Here is a 23,477-nt window from a genome sequence, read left to right as displayed (position 1 = left end):
CTTGGCATTGCCATGAGATATTCTCTGATGTTAAAGTAAGGAAGAAACATACTAGAAATACAGGTCAGATCAGATCACTGAGGAAGAACACAACACTATCTTGCCATTATTTACCCATATCGATCCATTGAGAAGAATCAACCAAGAAAAAGAAATAAAAGGGAAAGAAAGACAGCTTGTGCTCTACATAACTGATGATATGAGGTCGACTGGTCAGCCTGGCTCTAAAGCTCAAGACTCAAATCGAGTCAATGTATTTTTCCATTTTGTTTGAACAATTAATTTTTAAAAAATGAAACAAAAGAATTGTGGGTTATCAGGCTATCATAATCAGTTAAGAAAAACATTCCTACAGACACACATAAGGACTCTACTGAGAATGAAGTCCAAATCTCTCCCCCTTTCCAGGTACTCTACCAGTCTGTGCACACTTTTGAAGTCAAGCAACCAGCTAAGAATATGCTGAGATCTGTCCTACTGCAGTTTCATACATTACGTGACCACGCATGCACACTCGGTTTCTGCACAATACAGGTAATTCCCAGGGAGGTCAAAGGGAGTTGTTTAATTCAGGTCTTTGGCATATGATCAGCTTTCCAGAACGATGCCTAAAACGTAGACTGAGATGGGACAGTCATCACATGCCATCAGTGCCACCTTGTGGTGCACAGCTTACACACTATCGCTGCCCGACCAAAATTCACCTTGAAAAGATATTGACAAGTCAAATTATGTTGCTCAAGTGTTTTCTCTTCAAAGCAACTGAGTTTACTTCAAGCATTTCAAGATTTATATCATGCTAGGAGTGTGAGAATGAAGGTATGTACAAGCCTCAGGAAAGAAATGTGTGTACAACATACTATACAGCTTATTGACATAGGCACGTGAGCAAGGTAATATAAGGGTTAAAACATTTAATTTTTGTTTTTTACTGTCTGGATCCATACGTGCAATCATGGGTTTAAATAACTTGAGAAATGATGCAAAAACCAGTATTACTCTTTCTTTTTTCTGGATAACAACCAGGGAATTCAGATCTCCAGAATATTTTTTCTTTTAATCAAACACACAAGCCAGACAAAAAAAAAAAAAAAAAAAAAAAAAAAATACCCTGAGATCACATCTCCAACCTGTCCCCAAACACAAGAATGCTTCCTCCCCAACATTAGCTCATCATTTCTCTGCCAGGACAAGCCTCTGACAGCTCCAGCCCCAGGTAGTCTGATGGGCAAATTGTAGTTTGCTCCAGAGCCTTGCTTTGCTGCAATACCTGAATGGGCTTTCTGGCAGAGTCTCTGCTCTCAGCTGATCTCCCCAGAAAGCCCCTGTAGATTAATTCATTCTCACAGGTTGACAGTGCATGTTTGCCATGTACCAGACCTTTCCAAAAGAGTTGGAAATCAAGCTCTTACAAAGCAGATAATCTGAACAAACCAAGGAAGCCAAATGTAATGTGTTATAAGTTGTCCCTCTCTACCTTCTGCAAACTATTTACTCTTCACTCTGACTCCCAAGTTTTTGTTTCTATTTCAATCACATGCTACTGTTTTATGAACTGGCCTGTAACAAGTTAAACTTGTTTGGACCCAGACAGAATGGCAGCAAAAATGCATCTACAACTTCATTATGCAAATTAGGTATGTAGCTAATTTTATGTTTTATCTTATGGTCTTGATGTCTTAAAGCAGATGGCATACAATGAAACAAAACCAAGTGAAATTTTGCAAGTCATTACTTTCAGCAACTTGCTAGCACGCCTTGCAATTCAGCCTTGACATTCAGTCTGTCCTCACCTGATCAGATTGCATGTGCTGCCAGCCACCCCTTATCAGCAGTGAGCAGAAACTACACTCTGGCCTCAATAAACTGGCAGTTCTATTTGCAGCCAGATTAAGAGAAACAACTTCAAGTTCCATAATTCATGGAAACAGATGAGTCTCTCCTCCTCAATCATGATGTACAGAAGCGTTCCTCCTAAAGAATGCGTTAAATATGCATATTTTTTGTCACTGCAAGAGAACGTGGTGTAATACCTTCTATCTATAAAACTTACAATAGATAACAATGATTGTAATCTCCAATCTGTGCAATAACATTTCTCTTGGTTCATTCCTTTTTAGGGATTTTGTTTAACCTGCTTTACTTTTATTATTATAAAAATCAGATACGGTATATCTATATGCCACACAGGTTTCCAGGAGAATAAAAAAACTAGTTTTCATAGCTACATTTATTTACAAGGAGAGCATTTCAGTGCTAGGAGATTTTGTTAAAAAAAATATCAGTTCTGCTAATGATTAATCAAATCAACCCTGATTAGGTCACATGCAGAACTTTGTTTTGGTGCACAAGAACATCTTTCTCCAGCCATCCCCACCTGAACTTGATAGGCCACTTTCCAACTAATAGTTCCAAATAAAGCAAACATCAAGTTGACCTCCAAAGGATGGTATGTTCCATACCTTGTATCAAAGCTTTAATACACATTATTCTATGTCCCCTGCCTGAAGTTGAGATGCTAGTAGCAGGTTTAATCTGCATTTTCATGGAGCCACTAAGCACTTAGAGCCTTGCAATATGAAGTACTTTGTTACCTTGAGTTTCAGTGCCGTCAGTAACAGGCAATGTTTTAGTGTGTATCCATGAACAGATTTCAACACTACTTTTTACCTAAGAAGTATATTCCTTAACTTCTACAAACAAATACAATCCATACTATCATTATGTAAGTCGATATAGCAACAAAATACTGCTTTATTTTCTCTGTATTGAATCTGATTCATCGCTGATGAAATCAAGACAAACTCATTTAAACACCCCATACAGTTCTCATCTACAGATAATGCTGAACATTGTATAAAAATTAGAGGTAATGCTGTATTCAGCAGAACTGGCCAAGGCTAGAAGAGATCACCTCTGACTTGTAAAGAAAAAAATATCATCCATCTCACATGAAACAATGACTTGCACAGCTCAAAAAACAGCTAACAGCTTCATGTACAGCTCTCACCATATTCTTGGAAATTCAGTCACCTTCAATGGGACTGCTCCAATTTTAATTCAGAATTATTCCAACTGGAGCACTGTTACTTTCATTCTCCATGGACACCCTAAGATGCCCTTATTTCTAATGCCTAAGGTGTTGGGATCTCCACATTTCTTCATGACCTGTTTGGCAATGAGGTCTGGTAGGTTTTAACCAGATTGTCACAGTAGAAACCAACCCAATGCTGAAGACAAATGTAGGTACAAGTAAATTATTTTACCCTACAGTTTCAAATTAGTTTATTTCAAAAATACATTATTTCATTCTCTCCCAAATTATTTTAGATCACTAAGATCAAGACAGCCTGGTTAAAAAATTTAGTAGACCTGCTACAACTTGAAATTACTTCTTTTAAATAGCCACCCACTGGCTATTTGTTCTCTGTTTCTCAAGATTCTTATTCCCATCCTCCACAAATGCATATACACATTTTTACATAGTTGTCTCAAAAAGCATCTTTTTTAATCATGGGAAGGCACAGTAAGTTGCAAGCCACAACTGCATGCCATGTCACTGCACTGAGCTCTAGGTCCTGAACGACACATCTGAGATACCACTCACTGTTTCTCTGCCCTAAGTTACTAAACAAGGAGCACACAGAACACTCATACCTCTCACTGGCCCCAATTGCAGCCATAAGCATTGAGCCAGCTCTTCTGCCAAACAGACATAACCAACCTACACTAAATTTACTTAAGATTCCTCAAAGTATAACATGAGCTGCACAAGGATTTGGAGAGTACATCATGAATTATATTCAACCTTAGCAAGATGGTCCCCATAGAATCACAAATGTCAAGTATTTCAAAGCTTAGCTATGGCTGCATCAGGTAGGACAGTCGTTTGGACAGGTTTGTTCGTCATTCTGACACCATGAAGAATATGCAGATACTTAGACAATTCTCTGCAAAGGAGAACAGCATAAAGAGAAAAGTATAGAGAAATACATCTACACTACTTTTATAGAGCATGTCATATGTTTTTAATAAAATGCCAAGTTCAGTGCTAACAGCTGTTAATAAGTGCCTTCTTCAGTGTAATTTAAATATATTTCATTTCCCCTATTAAAGCTCAGTACTGCACAATCTTCTCAATTCAGAACCTATGTTCGTCTCAGTATGAAATATTCATTATATGTTAACAGTATTAACAGCAAAATATTATTTCACAGCTTCCTTGAAGTATTACTACACTTGGGAAATACACTGATTGATAAGAGGCAGATTCTTGTAGCATGGGTAACTATGAGGTGGGTAATAAATCGTATTTCCTACTCTTAGCAGAAACAGCAATTGCACTGCAAACCAACATTCCCCAAATGCTGCTCAGCATTTCACAAGTGGATGTGGAAAAGCAAGAAAGAAACAAGGATGCTTCAGAGAATGCACAAAGAATTCACTTCCATTTGTCTCTGTTGCCAAATTTAATCAAAATGTCTGAAAACCAGCTGTTGCAATACTGTCTCCTTCCACAGCCCTCACAAGAGACTGTCTACAAAATACATGCAATTTTACATTTTATGGAGGCTGAAAATGTCAAAAACGCTTCTGAAAACCAGGCTTGCTGTGTTTGTTTGAAGTTGCTGGTTTTCTTTTTCTCTCCACTCAATTCAAACTAAAAAAAGCTCCATTTCATAACCTGACATAATAAAAGTAACTGTGGAAGTTTATGGAACTGAAGAGGTTACACTGAAGTATCAGTTCCATCTTTCCTCTAGCATTACCAGAAGGTTGCTAGAAGTAACAATTGTTATCCAAAAACCAAACCCATATCCTAAAATAAGCCAAAGTGACATTGCTCAAAAAGCAAACTGGTGCCCAATCTATCTTTTAAATTATTCTGTGTTCTCACAGTTCATGAAATAAGTTTTTTGTTTTTTTTTTCTTTTGGTGCCATTGTAAACAGCCTTTAAGTTCCCCAGAGAAATACCAAGGTGTAGAACCTTCAGTTAAAGAAAACTTTTTAGCATGCCAAGAGTCACACAACTGCTTTGGGGTCTCTTCAGCAAATGCAGATGGTTATCTTCAGTACTCAGAGAGGCAGTGACTGTTCTAGAGATCTACATGCAAAGCATTCAGTGAATTTGTTCTGACTGTTGTTCAAATATGCACACAACTAATAAGCACATTTTTTTTAATCTGAAATTTGTGTTCAATATTTAATTTTTTTTTTTTTCCAAAGAGTTTTATCTCAAAACCACATCACCCCTTGAAGTGCAATGCAAGAGACTAAAATCTGTCAGCAGAGCTACCAGTAACCTGAGCATCTACAGACCAATAGCACCACACAAACCCGCCTGAAAAAAATATTTGGTAAAAAACACCTTTACCACAACAAAGGTTTCTATAGTCTGCACACCTCACCCACAGAAAGGTTTCTGCCTGCATCCACACATCTCTGTGCAGACAACTAATTATAAAATAGGTATCTAGGTAAGTCTTGCAGCAAGTAGAGAGAAACAGGCACTCTTAAGGCAATACTTATATGGTCCCATGTTAGAGAGCATTTCTGAATTAAACAAGTCACAGCCTGGCAATTTACCCTTTACAAATCTGAACTGGATAATGTTGCATCATACAATCAACCCAAACTCAGAACCAAGCTTGAAATTATGTACGATGTATCAATTCCAGTATCCCTTTATTATTTATACAGTAGTTTCCAGCTTGCCCAAAATCTAATATCTAAGCTGATAGAATAAAGGTAAGCTAGTAAATTTCATTGTCACAGTTGTGACAAATGTGTAGTTTCATTAGGAATAAGGCCATTCAAAACAAAGTTGTGTCTTTTTTTAAGAACATTTTTCCCATTGAGCAATGTTAATCAGAGTACTTTTAACAGCACTGCTACTACCTTTGATGCCATGTAAATTTTGAGTTACAGATCTGAAGCTTATTAATTACATAAAAAGAAGCTGGATGTGCAAGTCACAGGAGATTTCTTTGTACGTATTAAATACACACTTTCTCTGACCAGAGCAAAAGTTAAATCGTTTTGGGACCTTGCAGAAGAGACTCGAACTCCCAAAGCTGGATTTACTGTATTAACATCTTAAGCACATTTTTGTTCATGCTGTAAGACGAGAGTCATAACAAATGTCCTGAAAAACTTCCTTTGATAGATTAGGCCAGACAATGCACTCCCAAAATACTACACGAAGGTCAGAGACCAAGTCCTAGTCTGCACCATTTAAGTCATGCTTACTCTCATTATTACTATAGTTTATTGTGCAAGAAAAAAATAGGATATTAGAAAATCTACATGACTGTAAGGACAGTATGTTGTTGTCAATTTATCCCATTCCACCCATTATACTGGAAACTGTAACTGAAACACATGAATATTGTTATCTGTGTTGTCTCTGTAAGTAAAACTAACCCTAAGTGCAAGAATACGTTGTATTAGCTCCTCATAAAGAAAGTGATCGAAATTCATACCATCCTTATTACCTGTTGTTTTCATACACAAGGTCACTGAAAGCTGATAATGACACAGAAATGCAAACCTTAATGAGATTTTAAACTTCTAGCCTACCCTACCTACCATGTAGTCAAGCATTTGATACAAATTCAAAGCTAAGGAATCGAGAAAACGCTATTGATTTGGCATAATTTCTTTTCTGAACAATATGACCTTGCAGATTTCCTACTTCTAGAGTCCCCTTGAAATCTTCATTCAAGTGACAAAAAAAGACTGTCATATTCATACTGATCTGAACAGTACAGTACTTTGGTATTAACCATAACAAAGGCACAACAAAGCACTTCAAATTCCAGAACGTATACCCACTGCTTGAGGTAAAAGCAGAATAAACAGAGAAGTCACGGTGGATAAGTGTTGAGAAAAAAACTGAGCTAGAGTAAAAATCTAAGATACAGCAGATTACATGTGCGAGGTACAAAACACCTTCTGGAATTCTTCTTCATCCTAAGTCAGAAAACTTTCCATTCAGTCTGCTCCAACACCGCTGTTTACTCTTCTGAAATGACAGTGCCCACCTGAGGTTTTGCCTGCCCTGAGGACTCATTGATTTATTAACTCTGTACAGAATGATCATCATGGTCTTACTCATTCTGGTCACGCTGCCCTTTGCTTAAGATAGAGGAAGAGCATGATTTTGGCTGCAGTTAAGCTCATTATTGTACAACCTATGACATTATGGTCAATGAATAGGCTAAGTTTCAGCTCACATGGTGTTCCCTCTAATTACTTTCTTGTAATAGTTTCAGGCTAACTTATTAAACATTTTCCTATGTTTCAAGTACAAACACTGTATTAGAAAGAGTAGGGGAAGGTCAAGTCATGTTAAGCTGTAGAAAATGAATAATTCAGAGAAAAGCATCCAGAATTTAACCAGGCCCACATCAAATATTCCGCTAATGTTTTAAATACTCACTACAAAGCATTACTTGGATTTCACATGGTGCTTTTCAGTTAAAAAAGTCTTTTTTTGCTCTATCAACATGGACAATGAGACTTTTAGAAAGGCTTTTTTCTAAAAAGTTTCTTCTTCCTCCTTGCTTCCCCAGCTACCAACCTCATTGGTCTGACATGCAAAAGTCTCCTAGTTTCTAGCCAGCTCATATGAACACATTAGCTTCAGGGGCAATAATTTCTTTTCTAAGGTCTCTTCCATTCTCTGGTACCCTGAAGAAATACTACCTTGTCCTATTTAAATATATATATATAAATCATAGCAAAAGTTCTCCTTCCTCCTGAAATTCGTATGAACTCTGTATCCCTGCTTCATTCTCTATTCATCACTCCTCAGCATGAGTGACTGGAACTCGCACAGCACCCCAGATTAGATCAGTAATTTTCTGGTAATGCTCAGCTGTAACTCACTTTGTGCTTAAGCAAAAGCAATAAATTAACACAGGAAATTTCACTATCTTCGTTCCAACTACAGGCTGAGTAGGAATGAACACAGATTTACTATTCACACCCTATAATAGAATTTATTTTTATGTTAATCACTTGTATCATAACAGGCAAACACTACACCCAGTTGGATAAAGACACACTTCAAAATTGCAAGGGCTGCTCCAAAAGTAATGCCTCCTATTTTATTATGTCTACACACAACATCAGAGGTGAGTGTTACTGGGACAGCAGCAGAAGCTGAACTTCCCACCAATATCCCATTACATTTTGCTGCCGTGCAACAGATGGCAGCAGAGGGGCAGTCTGACATGGAAGTGTGTTTGTATAAAGCTGTGTGACAGAATTCCTCCATTCAGAATAAAATTACAATCCCTGCCACTCACCAATGTTTTCTGAACATTTATGGAGACCAAACATTGCACATGTGCACAGTGAGGTAGTGGGTGGAGTGTTTCAGTAGTGCTGACAACTGGGTCATCTCCATTAGCGCACAACATTATGTGAGTGGTATACAGGCTTCTGTTCATCACTGGCAAAAATACATAGCTGATGGTGATGAATGTGTTGAAAAATTATGTTTTGCAGCTGAGAACTTATATGAAATAATATTATTTCACTCTTTTTATCTGTTGTGGTTTCCATGGAAGTAAATAGGAGGTATTACTTTTTGAGAAACCCATGCACTATGCACCAATGAGACTGTTATTAAGAGACTAATTGGGATGAAGTTTTTCCATCAGTTACATGTGAATTATTAAAAATATTAAGAACACAGTTTGATAAAATAAACAGTTCTTGAATTTTAGCTGTACAAGGCTGACAGAATATTTTGTAAGGAATTCAATAAATCTGTTGCACCAAGATATAGAAGACTTATTTGTGAACATCTAGAACTAGAACTGCTGGGAATACATCAAAAAAAGTAAGGAGAGTTGGCATATGGTATTCAGCTGATACTAAGACAAGGAAGTCATCTGTTTTGTCTGATACTGGAAATGCAAAGTGGCAAAGATAAAGTCAAATTCCCACTCCAGGGCAGTGAGCAACTGCAATGGAATAATGCCTTCATTTTAGTAGAGCAAAAGACCTAACCTAGCTTTGCCATGCTGCAGAGCTACATCCTAATTAATAAGCAAAAAATAGTAAAAAAATGTTTGTTTTTTTTTCTATAGAGTGAAAACACCTTCCTTTCAAAGTTTTGTCATCACAGAATCGTAAATCTACAATTGCAGAGCTGCCATATTGTAAGCAGCATGAAATTTTATGCATGAATGAAAATTCTTCCTTCCTCTTCTACCAAATATCTCACATCTTCAGTATTATTGAAGTCTAATGATACATATCAAAAAGATTTGTCTAATAGATTCTCCTTATAACTTACGAACAATCAACTACATTACATAAGTTATAATTAGTTGTGTCAAAAATAACTGCACAGTAAAGACATTGATACTATTCTTAGTGGTTTACAGCACTTTAAGACAATCCTGGAAACAGTAGCAATAAGTGGTTTAAGTTTGGCATAAAGTTATCAGGGCTTATTTAGCAAATTAAGGTTTCCTTATGTGAGCCATCTTATAATTGAGTTGGAGGTATGAAGTTAAGTATGAATAACATTTAAGAAGTCAGTGTTAACACTGTAATTTGCTATTCATATTTTCTGGTGAATGACAACTCACAACTTCAATTAATTTTGATTCAATGAAAATAAGAATGCGTGCCTCCATGAATCTCTCTGATCTGATAAAACATGAAGTTCCACAATACCATACAAGTCTAGTACTCAAGATATCATACAAATCGTACATCCAAAAATCAACACACTAAGAACACATTACTGATATGTGCCCTTCTGAATAAGGCTCCTTTAAAATACTGCATCACAACAAGCAAGACAGCTGACAGCATTAAATATTATTAGTATGATAACTATCTTTAAAAGGTATTTCAGACTGTATTATTCTATAACTGAGGTAAGAAGGAGAAGACACTGAAGTTAATATTAGCTGACAATTAAACAAGATATCAATATAGCCATTTCCTGCATATTTGCTCTATTTTATAAAGTAAAACTAAAAGCTGCATTAAGTACCTTCAATGGAAGACTTCCTGCCTATGTGATATGTTATTCCAAGCATAAAGTGTTCATCTCAGACTTAAAATGGGGGTGGAGGATTAAAGCAAAGAGAATACAAAATATAGACACTTTCATAAATCAGAGTAATGATACAGTAATGATTCAGTGCAGTGTATGATATTACTTCCTAAGTTTCAATTTTCCCTATCTTCACAAAGAGAAAAACCATAACTGTTACAAAAACCATAGTTCCAAGACTAATGTGGGAATGAGGGGATTTTATTTTTATACAAAATAAATGTAAGTGTGCTCCTGAACACCTGGTTTCTTTTTAAATAACAATGACAGGGAGGAGTTAAGAGATGACGTGGAGTAGTGACACAGCCAAGCACTAACATGTTCATAGAGAGCATGAGAATAATTTCTCTACATCACAATAAATGCAAGTTAAGGTCAAATTAACACCAGAGTTTGAGTGATTCACACACCATGAATAATTTATTTAATATGTAGTGTTTTCTCCTTACTTCCTTGTTAAAAATGCACAAGCAAATTTGTTTCCACATGTCATATTTGCATTTGTCATACTGTTTTAAAGCACCATACACTGCCATAAAAGTTAGGTTTCTTATCTTGTGGTTATTAGTCAAATAACATATGCTGCTATTCACAGCCTGATTAGATACATGCAGAAACACTCCCAGGACGAGCTCCTGTATTTTTTCTTTTGGCTAGCTTGTTTTTGTAAGCCAAAAATTCATCTTACAAAACATTCAAGCTAATAAAACTCAGTACTTTAAGTAGCAACCAAAGCAAATAAGAAAAACTGAGCACACTAAATGGCAACAATTAAATAACAATTTAAAAAGTATAAGCTTTAAATAGGAATTAAGGAAACAATAACCTAAGGTGCAGTATTAAATTCCCCAATATTCAGAAATACAGCATTTTAAAGCCTACAACATAGCAGTTAATTTGTCAGACTTTGACCCCCCCTACCCCCTTTGAAGGTTGCACACTAGATTAAAAAAATGAGCCAAAGCAATTTGTTACCCAAGGCTAATAGCAAGTACATTACATAGCCTGAACAGCAGTTCATGAAATATTAGACAGCTAGACAGTCACCAACTGCTTGAAAGTTTAACAAGAGCAAATGCTAAATTCTGCACCTAGGACAGGGCAGCCCTGGAAGTTCACATAGACTGTGGAACTAGAAGTTGAAGAGCAGAAAAGGTCTAGGGAATTCTATTTAACAACAACCTCAATACACGGCAACAGTTCCCCCTAGCAACCAGAAGGGCAAAGCAAATCATCTGGCTTTATTTACTCCCTTACCCAAACTGCTGAGCCAGAGTAGCAACCACTTAGAACCATAATGCCTGGAAAAGACCTCCACAATGATCTAGAGCAACTGCCTACCTACTATAAACACTGCCCACTAAAAAACAGCAATATTAGACATTGCTGCTTTAAACCAACTTAGGATCACCCAGAAAAGACTGAGACAAAAAGGCTAATAATAAAGGAGGAATCATTTACCCCTCTCTGGATGTCAGAGCTTGCTAAACACTCCAAAGGCCGCAATCTCCAAATAAAGAGCTCCCACCTACAGCAGCCAGGCCTTAAATAAAGTTGGGAGGAGTGGAGCCTGATCACACAGGTGAATTGCTTCCACCTGTGCTCCCAGGGCTGCCTTTGTCCCTTCACCTGGTGTTCAATCACTGGTTCATGCTATAAATTAATAGCTCCCATACTTGCCCACTAAATTGCATCCCTGAGTATCACATCTCTGCAATTGTTAGGTGACTTCAGGGACAGTGACTCCATCACCTCCTTATGCAGCCTATGTTGCTTATTTCTTTATATTCCCTGTACATTCTAGTGAAACGCAAAGAGAAACATCTCCTGTGTGAGAACAGTGTGAGAAGAGGAACAGGCAAACCTACCTCTGCCAGGTTCCTGCTCTGTCTGTGTTCCCACCTGCTGCTTCCCTCCTGTGACTGCAGCCTCCAGGGCCCTGAAGTGCCTGCTGTTTTACACAGATGTCTCTCAGGTAATGCTTGGAGCTCTTGTCCAGGCAAATGAAAAATCTATGTTTAAATTGTGCAATGGAGGGCAGGTCCAGCCCTTGGTGCAGGGAGAGGACAGCAAGTAGCTCTTTAGCAAGCAAAAATTTCTCTTAAGGAATCCTTCTATTTCAACAGCAAACTAAGGAGGCTTTTTGTTGTTGGTGGGTTTTTTTTGTTTGTTTTTCAATATTATGGCCTTTCTGGCAGTCAGGTGGGCAGCATTAGTTAATTAGAGCCCCTCCAGCAATGCAGCACTAATTTCTATCTGGTGGAGCTGCCCTGCCTGTTACGAGCAGCTGTGTGGTGAGCTCCTTCCCTCAGCACGGCCTGTACTGGCAGCTGCACCTGCTTTGGGGCCTACAGATGGTTAACCTGGAAGCAGATGGGCAAAGCCCAACCTGTCTTATTTTCTGGTGAAGTTCTCCCTTTGGATGAGCCTCAAAGCTCTGTGAGGAGAGGCAAAATGGTGGGGAAAAGCCAGGCTCCTGAAAACCAGAGCAGGAAGAGAGCGTGTGGTGATGAAATCATGGAGCTGGAGTGCCTTCTGGCTGTACCTCTGCTAATGGTAAAGTTGATAAATACTTTATCAATCTGAGTTGCTGGCTTGCTTTGATAAATCTGGTGGTGGTGGCTTTGAGGAGATATGAAGGTACTGTTAGTCTTGTTTCTGGAACTGCCTCTTAGGAATATGTAACTGCTGTAAATTAATGAATCTATTCATCTACAACATTAGGTGGGTAAATTACTGTTAGACTGGATGATATTAAATGTTTTTTCCTGCCTTAGGGATTCTACAGAATAAATCCTACAAGAGCATAAACATTATTATTTAACATTATCTAAATATTGTGAATTTGAGAACAGTAGCTAATTATTTTTGTGATTGCACTGATGAAAGAAAACTGTATGTAGAAACTCTCATCCATGTTTATTGTGAAATAGGTGGGCTGTAGTATATATAGTTTGCTGGTGGTCAGGCTGATTGTAGCCTGACCTAGTTCTTTACAGAGAGACTGGTGAGGTGCTGGAACAGCTGTGGATGCCCCATTCCTAGAGGTGCTCAAGGCCAGACTGCATGGGGTCCTGGACAGCCTGGTCTGGTATTAAATGGGGAGGTTGGTGGCCCTGCATGTGGCAGGGGGTTGGAGATTCATGATCCTTGAGGTCCCTTCCAACCCTGGCCATTCTGTGATTCTGTAGCACTGTATCTGAATATCAGGGAAGGGATGGGAAGTATTTGGACTAGGTCTGGCTAATCTCTGTTCTTTTTTTTATCCTGTTTCTCTTACCCAGGGCTGAATTATATGTGTGATTAACAAAACCCGAACTTGGACTAATATTCCTTAAAAAAATCTTATTTTTGGTAAAGATCTGATGCTTTTCCTATACTTTCCCTCTGAGTTTCATCCATGTAAACTTCAGGTTTTTTATTTTTTTTATTTGGTACCTTAAATCTAAAACTCACAGAGGCGAGTTATAAAAGTTCTCTGGCTTCTGGGACACAAAACTGAGCTAAAATTCATAACCCCTGTTTATAACTGAACAGTTGGTAGGGTTGCATTTGCAATTTCAAGATGATATTTTTTATTTGGTAAGTTTTACACATTACTCAAAACACCCTGACCATCTTTATCTTGAAATCTTAAGTGTTCTCCGTGTTCTTTTCGTCTTTATTTGTAAGTGCATAAGGGAAATAATTAGCTCCAGAGTAGCTTTCCTTAAAAGCGAAAGCACTGTTGGAAAATACTGGGTTTTTTTCTGGTGAATCTGAAAACATAACAATATTTGTGATATTAATGGAAAGTTTATTATCCTTTTTTTGCTGATGATAAATTCTATTGTGTAACGTGTTCACTCTGAGATTTTTCGGCAATACTGTCATTAGAAAACAAAAGTAGTACTAACAAAATGAATTTTAATGCTGAGAAAAGGAGAGATTTTCTGCCTTAAGGAAGAAAGTTTAGAATTGTATTTTAAAGACGTGCATTAGCTTACCTGGTAATGTGAATAGCAAATATAGCATAACAAATTCAGATACACCTGGAACTTAATGTATGTGCTCATAGATTAATATAAAACTATCAGACCTCTGAGTCTCATTATGCTAAGCTGTTTCAATTTGCCTTTTGATAGTGTGTGCAAATGACTGATTTTCTGTAAAAAGAAATAAATATAGATTTTCTTATAGCTTGTAGACAGCAATTAATTTTGGAACAGCAGATGTACTCAAGATCCTATGAGATAGATGGGTAGGTTTACAATCAATTAAAAAACTTGTCTTGATGTGTCCACTTATTTCCTAAAACAATAAATTCTTATTCATGTGTATTTATATATAGACAAATATTATGTCAAACACTTTTGAAGAAAAACACTGAATTTTTCACTGCGGTATTCTTGCTTTCTGTGTTTTATTAACAAACAGACGTTTTCATCCTCCTGCTTTTGTTTTCTTTCATACAGTGAAGAACTTTCTGGGTGTTAAGTTGCACTGATTGTTCTACCTAGTTCTATTTAGATCTGTAGAAACAGTGCCTTCTTCTAGTTATGATAGTTAATTCTCTGTAAAGGGGTAAATAAATGGCAATGCCTTTATGAAAATGTCCAGATGAGAGCATACAGTAACAATGTTTGTCTTCTATTAGATGTGACAGTGCTCAATTTTGGTAGAAAATGGTGTGAATTTGGTAGAACTGGTGGTTTCATTACTAAATGTTGTTGTAGCTCAGGCACAACTGCTGTATTGTATGTTGAGTGCCTGTATCTGCTGTGCTGTTTTATATAAATCACAGATCCAAACTGTGACTTTATATCAGTTGTGCTTAAATGGAAAACCTCACTTCACTCACTAGAAGTTTTTAGTATCATTAGAAAAAAGGTTTGAGGAAATTGACAAGTTATATCTCAAAACTGCCACAGAAAACCATCACCAAGGACATAACAATGTGAATGTGAGATCTGTCCCATGGTGATCCTCTTTGTATATTACTCCAATTCATCTCATTGCATGAGCAGTTAGGATGCTGCCTGCAGTTTTTTTCCTCTTTTTTTTTTTTTGAGATGTAGTTCATACTGCTGATGGAGTCAAAGCAAATTATAAGCAATACAGGGATTTTCCAATGGAAACGAAAGCATTTTATAATGCAGTAAATAAGGCAGGCCAGAGAACACTTGCTGCTGTTTATATGCTGATCATAACTAGGGGTATAAAGAGAAGAAGAGTTCAGGGCTGTGCCTTGCTCCTGAGGACAGCTTCTAGTGATTTAACCATCTGTGCATCTGGCTCAGAGTAGGTATGTGGTTGCAACACAGCAGTATGCAAGTTCCAGGGCTATTGACTCCTCTGCCAAAGACACAGGACTTCTGGCCATGAAACAGGGAGTGTCTGATGTGGGGATGCACACGCTGATGTGTGTGACGCTTTGTGGCAGCAAATGACACCAGGAATCTTTCATATAAATCTTGTGTCTTCAGCAGCCTGTATGGACCTCACAGGGAGAAATACAAGCTCAGATGCCATTTCCTTTGGAATGATTTCCTCTGCGTGCACCTGGTGAGGAAGTAGCTCCAGCTAATCATTTTAGTAATTTATTCACATAATGGAGAGTTTAATTTGAAGGCACGTGGAATCTTCTCATTTTACAGTCCCTTGTAGAGTGAATGAAGGGAACCCAAAGGTAATGTTTCAGTGAGGAATTAAGTCTTTTTCAAATGGCGAAGATTCACAAAGTGACCAAGTGAGTCCTGATGTAGGTGGTGGAGCAAGCCTTACAATTTTTCTAAAGGAGCTATCTAGTTTTTATTATGTTCAAAGATATGTATGTGGTGTGCTGCAAATTATAGTACTTTCTTTTTACGTGATTCAACTCTCCCAAACAAAAGTCAGTGTATGTTATACACAATAATTTCCTTAAACATGCTCTTTTTAGAGTTATTTATGTTGATTTCATATTTTTTGTGCACTTGCTTTTTATATACTTTTGACATAACTTATTGAAGATTCAGTTGTTTCTTTGAACAGAGAATATGAGAGAAGCAATAAATGTGCTAACAAGTAGCAGATTGCCTTTCATATAAGGAGCAAATAAAATATGTTGGATATCTTTCCTGATAGAAGGCTGAGGGGGTTGCCATGGAAGCCTATTCTAATCTGAGATCTACTACATCAACAAATATTTTACTTCTAAATTTTTTCTATTTCTAGATCTCATTAGAATGTGACAAAGATAGTCAGGAGTTCTGTGGTATGTTTGCAAAGACTGCCAACAGCTTCTTGTGGCACAGTCTCTAAGGGAGTTCCCAGTTAGCAATGCAGTTCTGATTTTTGCTACGGAAATCATGAAGTACTTTAGTGCCTTCATATCACTGTCCAAAATGTATTTCAAAAAGCCCAAAATTCTGTAGCCATCTCCAGGCCTCATTCATAGCATCTTCCATGTACACTGCTTTGCAGGAGCTTGTATTTTCCTGATGTTTTTTAAAGTAAAATAAAGGTAGATTTGAACATTTCTGAAGTTCATGGTAGTTCATGTCAAGTGTTGAACTTCGTATCTATAAAGCTTGTTTTATTAAAAGAAGGTTTTGTGCAATAGCAGAATGAATACCCTTTTGGCAATAAAAGCCAGTTTCCAGTCTTGTTATCCTACCATTTTGTGTAATACTGGCTTAAGAAATATATCAACAGTAAGTAATTAATCTTTGATCCTATGTTGAAAAAACTGCCTGTCTTCACGAGCTCGGGATGTAGCTGAGAGCCACAGCTCTTATGAAGTCTGCTTTCAGAAAAAAATTACTTAAGCATCACGATTCATGATGACAGCAATATTGCAGATAATTTTCCATCAATTCATAGTATATTGCTTCTGTTATTCACTATACTATGATAGCAACATCATTCCCACATCTGCAGCTGATTTAGGGTTTTCATTTTTTACCTACATTCATAGTTTGCTTTTTTTTTATAAAGCCTTCTTATCAAATTCCACAGAAGGTCTTCTGCAGTACTGTTAGCCCAAGAGAACAGATTTAATTGCAAGTTCTAGGGTTAGCTGTGTTATGGTGATTTTTTTTTTTTTGTCTTATTTTGCTTGCTTTGTGTTTTTATAGTAGCTGAAATGTCCACTTTCATTTTTAATTTAAAAAAAGCTCAATATTTCCAGTAGGGAAGGAATACTACTGAGAAAAGCATTTTAAGTGGTGATTTAAAATAGCTCAATTTCCTCCACTGTTTGTGGCTATGAGGAGAATTGATTTTTAACTAAGTAAATTCCAAGTGAGGTAGGCAGCCTTTAACTTCATCAGAAAAGGCAGCGTGTTGGGACAAAAATGGCAGTGTTTGCCTTAATTACAAAACTAAACATCAGCAAGAGGATTACTTTATTTTTACTGGTTTATTCTTTAATAAACCTTGTTCATTTTCACTGTTTTTATGTTTTTATGTGCACAGTATAAATAGAATAAAATTTTTTGGTGGACTTCCATTCTCAACTCGCAGTCCGACTGCATTAAACGAGGCTGAACCAAATAGCAGTAGCGTGTGTTGCTATCTCTGTTGTCAGTCACTATCATGCACTTTAAAAGCATTGACAAGAAGGTCCAAACGTGTACTGGAAGTCACTGCGCTGGCTGAGTTGAAATCCAGGATCATAAGCATTTTGGACAGTAAGTGTCTACTTGTCCCACTTTTCCTTTTTTTTTTTTTTAAAAAAAAAAAAAAAGAAAAAAGTTTAATTCTATGTTCCTATTCAATATTTTTCATTAATAGGCTCTTTCAGATACTACCTGAGCACTCGGGTACATCACAGTATGTATGCATGTGTGGTTTACCAGCACAAATTTGCCCGAGTGTGTGCAACAGAATTATTTTTCTAGCAGAATGGCAAGAAACACTACAATATTCAGAGTGAGGCTTTTGGATATTGCATGAGTTTGACAAAAAGTCTAGTATTCTTTCTGCTGTTGTGGGTGGGCTGCTCAGTCCAGATTCCTTACAGGTATAGGAGAATTTCTGAGCAATGGTGCGTGTCTGACTGTGATGGAAAAACTTGGACTGTTCCACCTTTTGAATGAGTAGAATCTTAGAATAATCACACTAATGGACAAGAATCCGCATTTCCCCACAGTAAGCTTTGAGCTGGCTTCTTAAGATGTGACTATTCTGACCTTCAGCAGTGTTTGTGAGTTTTGTTTTTCTCTGTATCCTCTGGCTGAATTTGCTCTGCTTTGTCCTTTTCCTAGACTGGAGCATTCTAGTCCTCTGTTCATAACTCAGTGCTTAGATGGCAAGCTTTAAGGCCCTTTGACTCATGCTGTAAATGAAGTGTAAGAGTAACAGGCATCGGATTCCTTTAAAATTTTGTTTCTCTTCTTTCTTAACTTCCCTGAACAGAGAAGGCCAGACAAAGCTTGTCCACCCAGGTTTTTCTTCTTTTACTACCTTATACAGAGTGGCCATTGGTGTTAATCAGTTACTTCTTTCTTGTTTTGTTCATTTTTCTATTAATATGTTGTCATTTACAAAGAGATAAGTATCCTGTGAATATAAATCCATGGTTTTCTTTAGAACTTTTACATAAACAACCAAAGCTTCTTGTATCATTGCATTTCATTAAAATTTAATGCTTTGTAAAGTTCAGTGATCAACATATCCATTTAATAAACATGCCTTTTTGCATGAGCTTTCAGTCCTTTCTTTTTTGTATTCAGGTGGAGTCAGTACAGAAGCATTCCTAATATGTATACATAAAGCGATCTTAAAATCTTTCCCTCCCTTCTGAAATTATACTCTTTTAAATTATTAAATGGTCCTTTTGTTGTGATGTTGTCTTTTGTCAATGGCTGTTTGTGTTTCTTTTGTTTTACTCTGTTATTTTGCCTTTTGAAGCAGTTAGAAATATTTTGTTAAAGTTGTCTCTAAAAGGAAAAAAATTCTTTTGTTTGGCCATAATTATAAATGTGATGCTTACAAAAGGAAGATGAATGCTTATATTGTGTAAGCATTTTTAATTAATGAAGATGCTGTTTTGCACAGCAACATTCTCATTATTTCCATCTCTTGCTCCAGACCAAACTACTTTCATACACTGCAAGATCCATGGTGTTATCCCATGTGTGCCTTGTTACATAGGCAGCCTTCAGCTTACCTCTTGAAGTTATTATCTGATTTATTCTAAAGTAGATACTTGCTTCAAAAAGCAAAGTTCTAGGATGACATGGAAGCTGGAAACAATGTGAAACTGTCTATCTACATCTCATCTTTTTTCATGTTTTAAATTGAAGTAATATTGTGGTCTAGGATCAGAGCACAGTCTACACTGCTGGAATCTGCTGCATTGAAGTATTGCTCTACCACACTCTGAAGAGCATTTTTTTTTTTCTAGATTGGTTTCCCATAGTTTTGGCACTACTAAAACAAGAGCTGTTTCAGAATGGTTCTATTAAAACAAATATTCATTAATTAGACTACAAGGAAATTTAGATTTTTTGACTGTTGATATCCAAAAAATAAATTATGCATCTAATGCTTATAAAAAACTAGTTGTAATTAATTGCGAGCTGAGTGGTGATCTCAATTTGAACCTCAATAGAAAAGCTTAAATGGAGAAAATGCAACTTCACAAAGACAGTCTTGGTACATGAGGCATGTAACTGAATGTGATTGGAGAATGAGAATTACCCTCATCACTTCAAGTCACTGCTTAAGCATATTACAGTCAAATAAAGGGAAGCTGATGTTCTAATCTATTCACAGTGGAGGTGTTGGACTGACAGCTTAGCACAGAGATTTAGTGTATCACATAAAGTCTGTGTGACGTTATGTGTATGTGTGTATAAAGATATGCATACAGATATTCAAATGTGCATACACATTTACAAACAACTGCTGTATGTGAAATTGATCAAAATGTACATTAGCACATATCCTTGTGTAATGGTGTCTGTGTGTTTTTAAGCACTGTAAACATTCAGTGTTCCAGTTCTTGCCATAAGAAATGGATGGAATGTGGCTGTCTGTCTTCCTGGCTCAATCACTTCAATCATAAAAGAGAGAACTAGACAGGCTTGAGTGGTAGATCCAAGAGAAACTCATGAGGCTGAACAAAGCCAAGTCCAAGGTCTTTTGCACCTGGATGATGGCAACCCCCCATTATCAACATAAGCTTGTGAGGTAAAAGGATATAGCACAGCCAAGTTGAAAAGACTTAAAGGCAGTGGTGGATAGCAGCCTGATGTGTGCCCTTACAGCCTGGAAAGCCAACCATATCCTGGTCTGCATGAAAGGCAGTATAGTCAGTAAGGTAAGGGAAGAGATCCTGCCCTCTACTTTGTGGTGTGAGACCTCACCTGGAGTACTGCATCCAGATGTGGAGTCTTCAGTAAAGGAGAGACATGGACTCATGTTGGAGTTCATCCAGGAGATGGCCACAAAAACGCTCCAAGGGATGGAACACCTCCCTACAGGGACAGAGAGAGCTGGGGTTGTGCAGCCTGGAGAAGAGAAGGCCCCAGGAATACCTGAGAGTGAACTTTCAGTATCTGAAGGAGGCTGTAAGGCTAGATCTTCCAGATCTAGCAGGATCTGTAGTGATCAGATGGGTTTCAAACTAAAGGCAGGGAGAATTAGATTGGATATAAGGAGTTCTATTTATTTATTTTTCACAGTAAGAGGGGTGAGGCACAAGTTGCCCTGAGATGTGTTGGATGCCCCATCACTGTGGATATTGAAGGTCAGGCTAAATGGAGTTCTGAGCACCGCTGGAGCTGGAGCTGTCCTGTTCATTGCAGGGCAGTTGGACTAGAGGGCCTTTAAAAGTCCATTTAAACTCAAAAGATTCTGTGATTCTATGATAATTTAGAGTGAATGTTAAACTTCAAGTAAAAATTAAAAGCTATTTTTCAACATTTGATCTTAAATTACTGTGATTTTTTTTCTGTTCCTATTTTAAATGGACTTTTGCCTTGGAAGAAATCAAACTAGATTTCATCATTGGAAAAAATCAATAGGAACGTGTTTGGGGGTTTTTTGACTGGGATGAAATAATTATTTCTTCTCCAATCCATTGACTTTTTTCTATTTGTGATGACTAACAAGGCTTTTTTTAGCTTGTCTAGCAAACATACACTGAACAACGTATTTGCACTTCTAATCTTGTACAGGAAATAAGCTCTTTGTTTTCATATAAACTAAGTTGCTTTTGTGGGTTTTTTGTCTTTCTCTAGTTGAGATACATACTGACAGGCAATGCCTGAAATGATGACTTCTTTTGTTGACCAAGGTTGCAACCTGATATTTGAATTCCATCAGACTCCCTGTTTTGATGGTGAAGTTCTGCTAAGTTGATTTTAAGTTCTTTAAGTTAAAGAATTTCTGTGTTTTTTTTTAGGCTGAATTGCAGTCAGGCTATTAAAAGGTCCATGATTCAACATATCTTATTATACTACCATGCTCTAAAGAGAATGTGCTTTCCTATCCATACTCTAAATCTGCTATGAGTTTTAAGAGTCCTTCTGTCATCTTGCCTCCCGTTACATGTGATTTATGTTTTTGACTGGAGACAGCCCTTCCCGAAGGACTGTGAATCATATAGCAACAAGGAACAAATATTTGCTGGTAAGAATATCCTCTGCAGAACGATCTATCATGTTGGTATCTCTTTAGGCTGTGCAAAGGCTTCTGCAGGTGTTTGCTTATTCTTTCTCCTACACTTTTATTTAGGAGTCTGTTTCTACCAAGGTCTTGTTTTCTATCGTATTTTGTTGAGTTTTTATTTAGCAGCTCAAAAGGGAGTGGGGACAGCAGTGCCTGGAGTCACCTGAGAGCACGATTTCTTTCTCCTCAGCTTTAGAGATAAGCAGCACCTATATTCTATCTGTTTTCTTTTATTGTTTCCCAGATCAAAATCTGTGCATCTGAAGGTAATAGAATTCCTTGCTATGTGAATGTGCTGTGGCCTCTCAGGAAGTTTTTTGAAAAAGCTCATTAATAAAAATGCTGAATAGAAATACAGAAGAAAGCTTTTTTTTTTTTTTTTTTTTTTTTTTTTTTTTTTTTTTTTTTTTAAAAGAAAGGGTGAGGCAAGTAGAGACTTGCTGTCCAAACTCCTTATGATCCTGGGTTTCATTTCAGCTTTTATACATGTGGATGTGCACTGATTTCCTCTCACACCTGCCACAGCCTTTTTTTTTTAAAAAAAAAAAAACTCTTGTTTAAGTTTGAGGATCCAGATTATAGTTTGCAATGTACACACTGGACTGGAATCATCCCTCTGATTTACCAAACTCAGATATATTTTGCCAGTGGAGAATGCTTGCCTGTCTCTGCTACTGTTATTATTTGCCTCTCCAGATTTTATATCACACATCCTTGCTCTGGCATGAAACAAACTTTATCACCTCCTAGAGTAATTGATGTACAGGCCAACACCTCAAAGAAACTGCTTTGCAATGAAGTCTAAGGGCTAGATTTCATTCTTAAGCATTTTGTGCCTAAGGCTAGTTGATGCTTTTAAAGCTGCACTACAGGGGGAAACAGCAAGGAGAGGGATACCCCATGGGAGAAGACACAAGATCTTGTCAAAAATTTATTTTTACATGTAATTCTTCAGTCACTTTGTGTCACGCTATCAGAGCATGCCCTTCTGTGCCAACAGACTCCTGTATTTTCAATCCAAAGAGAAAAAGTATTTCTCAGTGTGAAAATATTCTTGTAAATAATGACTTGGTGTGTTTTGTTACATATCATGTTGTTGTTCTTAAAGTTGGGGGATAGATTTTGAGGGTGAAAGGCTTTCTCTATATTCTGTGTTGCTCTGCAGGCATGTATGGCACTGCTGTTCTCAGTCTAAGTAAAAACTTATTATCTCTGATTGAGTTCTGGCTCATCTATGAGAAAAGCATCAGGCTTGCCTGTCTCTGGGATTAGTAATACCTGAAGTATTCCAAGATAATGAAATAAGACAGGATGAGCTCTCTATAAAATAAAAGCTTAAGCACAAATGAATAAAGGTAATCAAAACTCTGTTAATTCTACCAGTCCCATTACCTTCTAGAACAGCTATTCTGAAAATTGCAATTAAGCACAGCTCAGGGAGCTATTAATCCCAGGATGTTTTCCAGTATATTAGGGTTGATTAGCCTGTAGAACAAACTGTAGTCCTTAAACATGTCTGTGGGCTTTGTCTTCATCTGCATTTAGAAATGTCTTAATGTTTCCTAGAACTCATTTAGAACATCTCACTATGTTATATAACACAACATCTCTGGATATATCAAGATTTATGGGGTGTTCACAATTGGAAAATATAAATAACACTAGTTAGGATCCTAGAGTATACAGATGAGATGGTAAGAGTTGCTTGGCTTGGTCTCTTCCATCTGTGATAAGCAGAACAGCATTGCTGAC

Source organism: Tetrao urogallus (assembly GCF_951394365.1).
Source record: "Tetrao urogallus genome assembly, chromosome: 13".
Lineage (NCBI taxonomy): Eukaryota > Metazoa > Chordata > Aves > Galliformes > Phasianidae > Tetrao > Tetrao urogallus.
Note: the sequence above shows the minus strand (reverse complement) of the source record.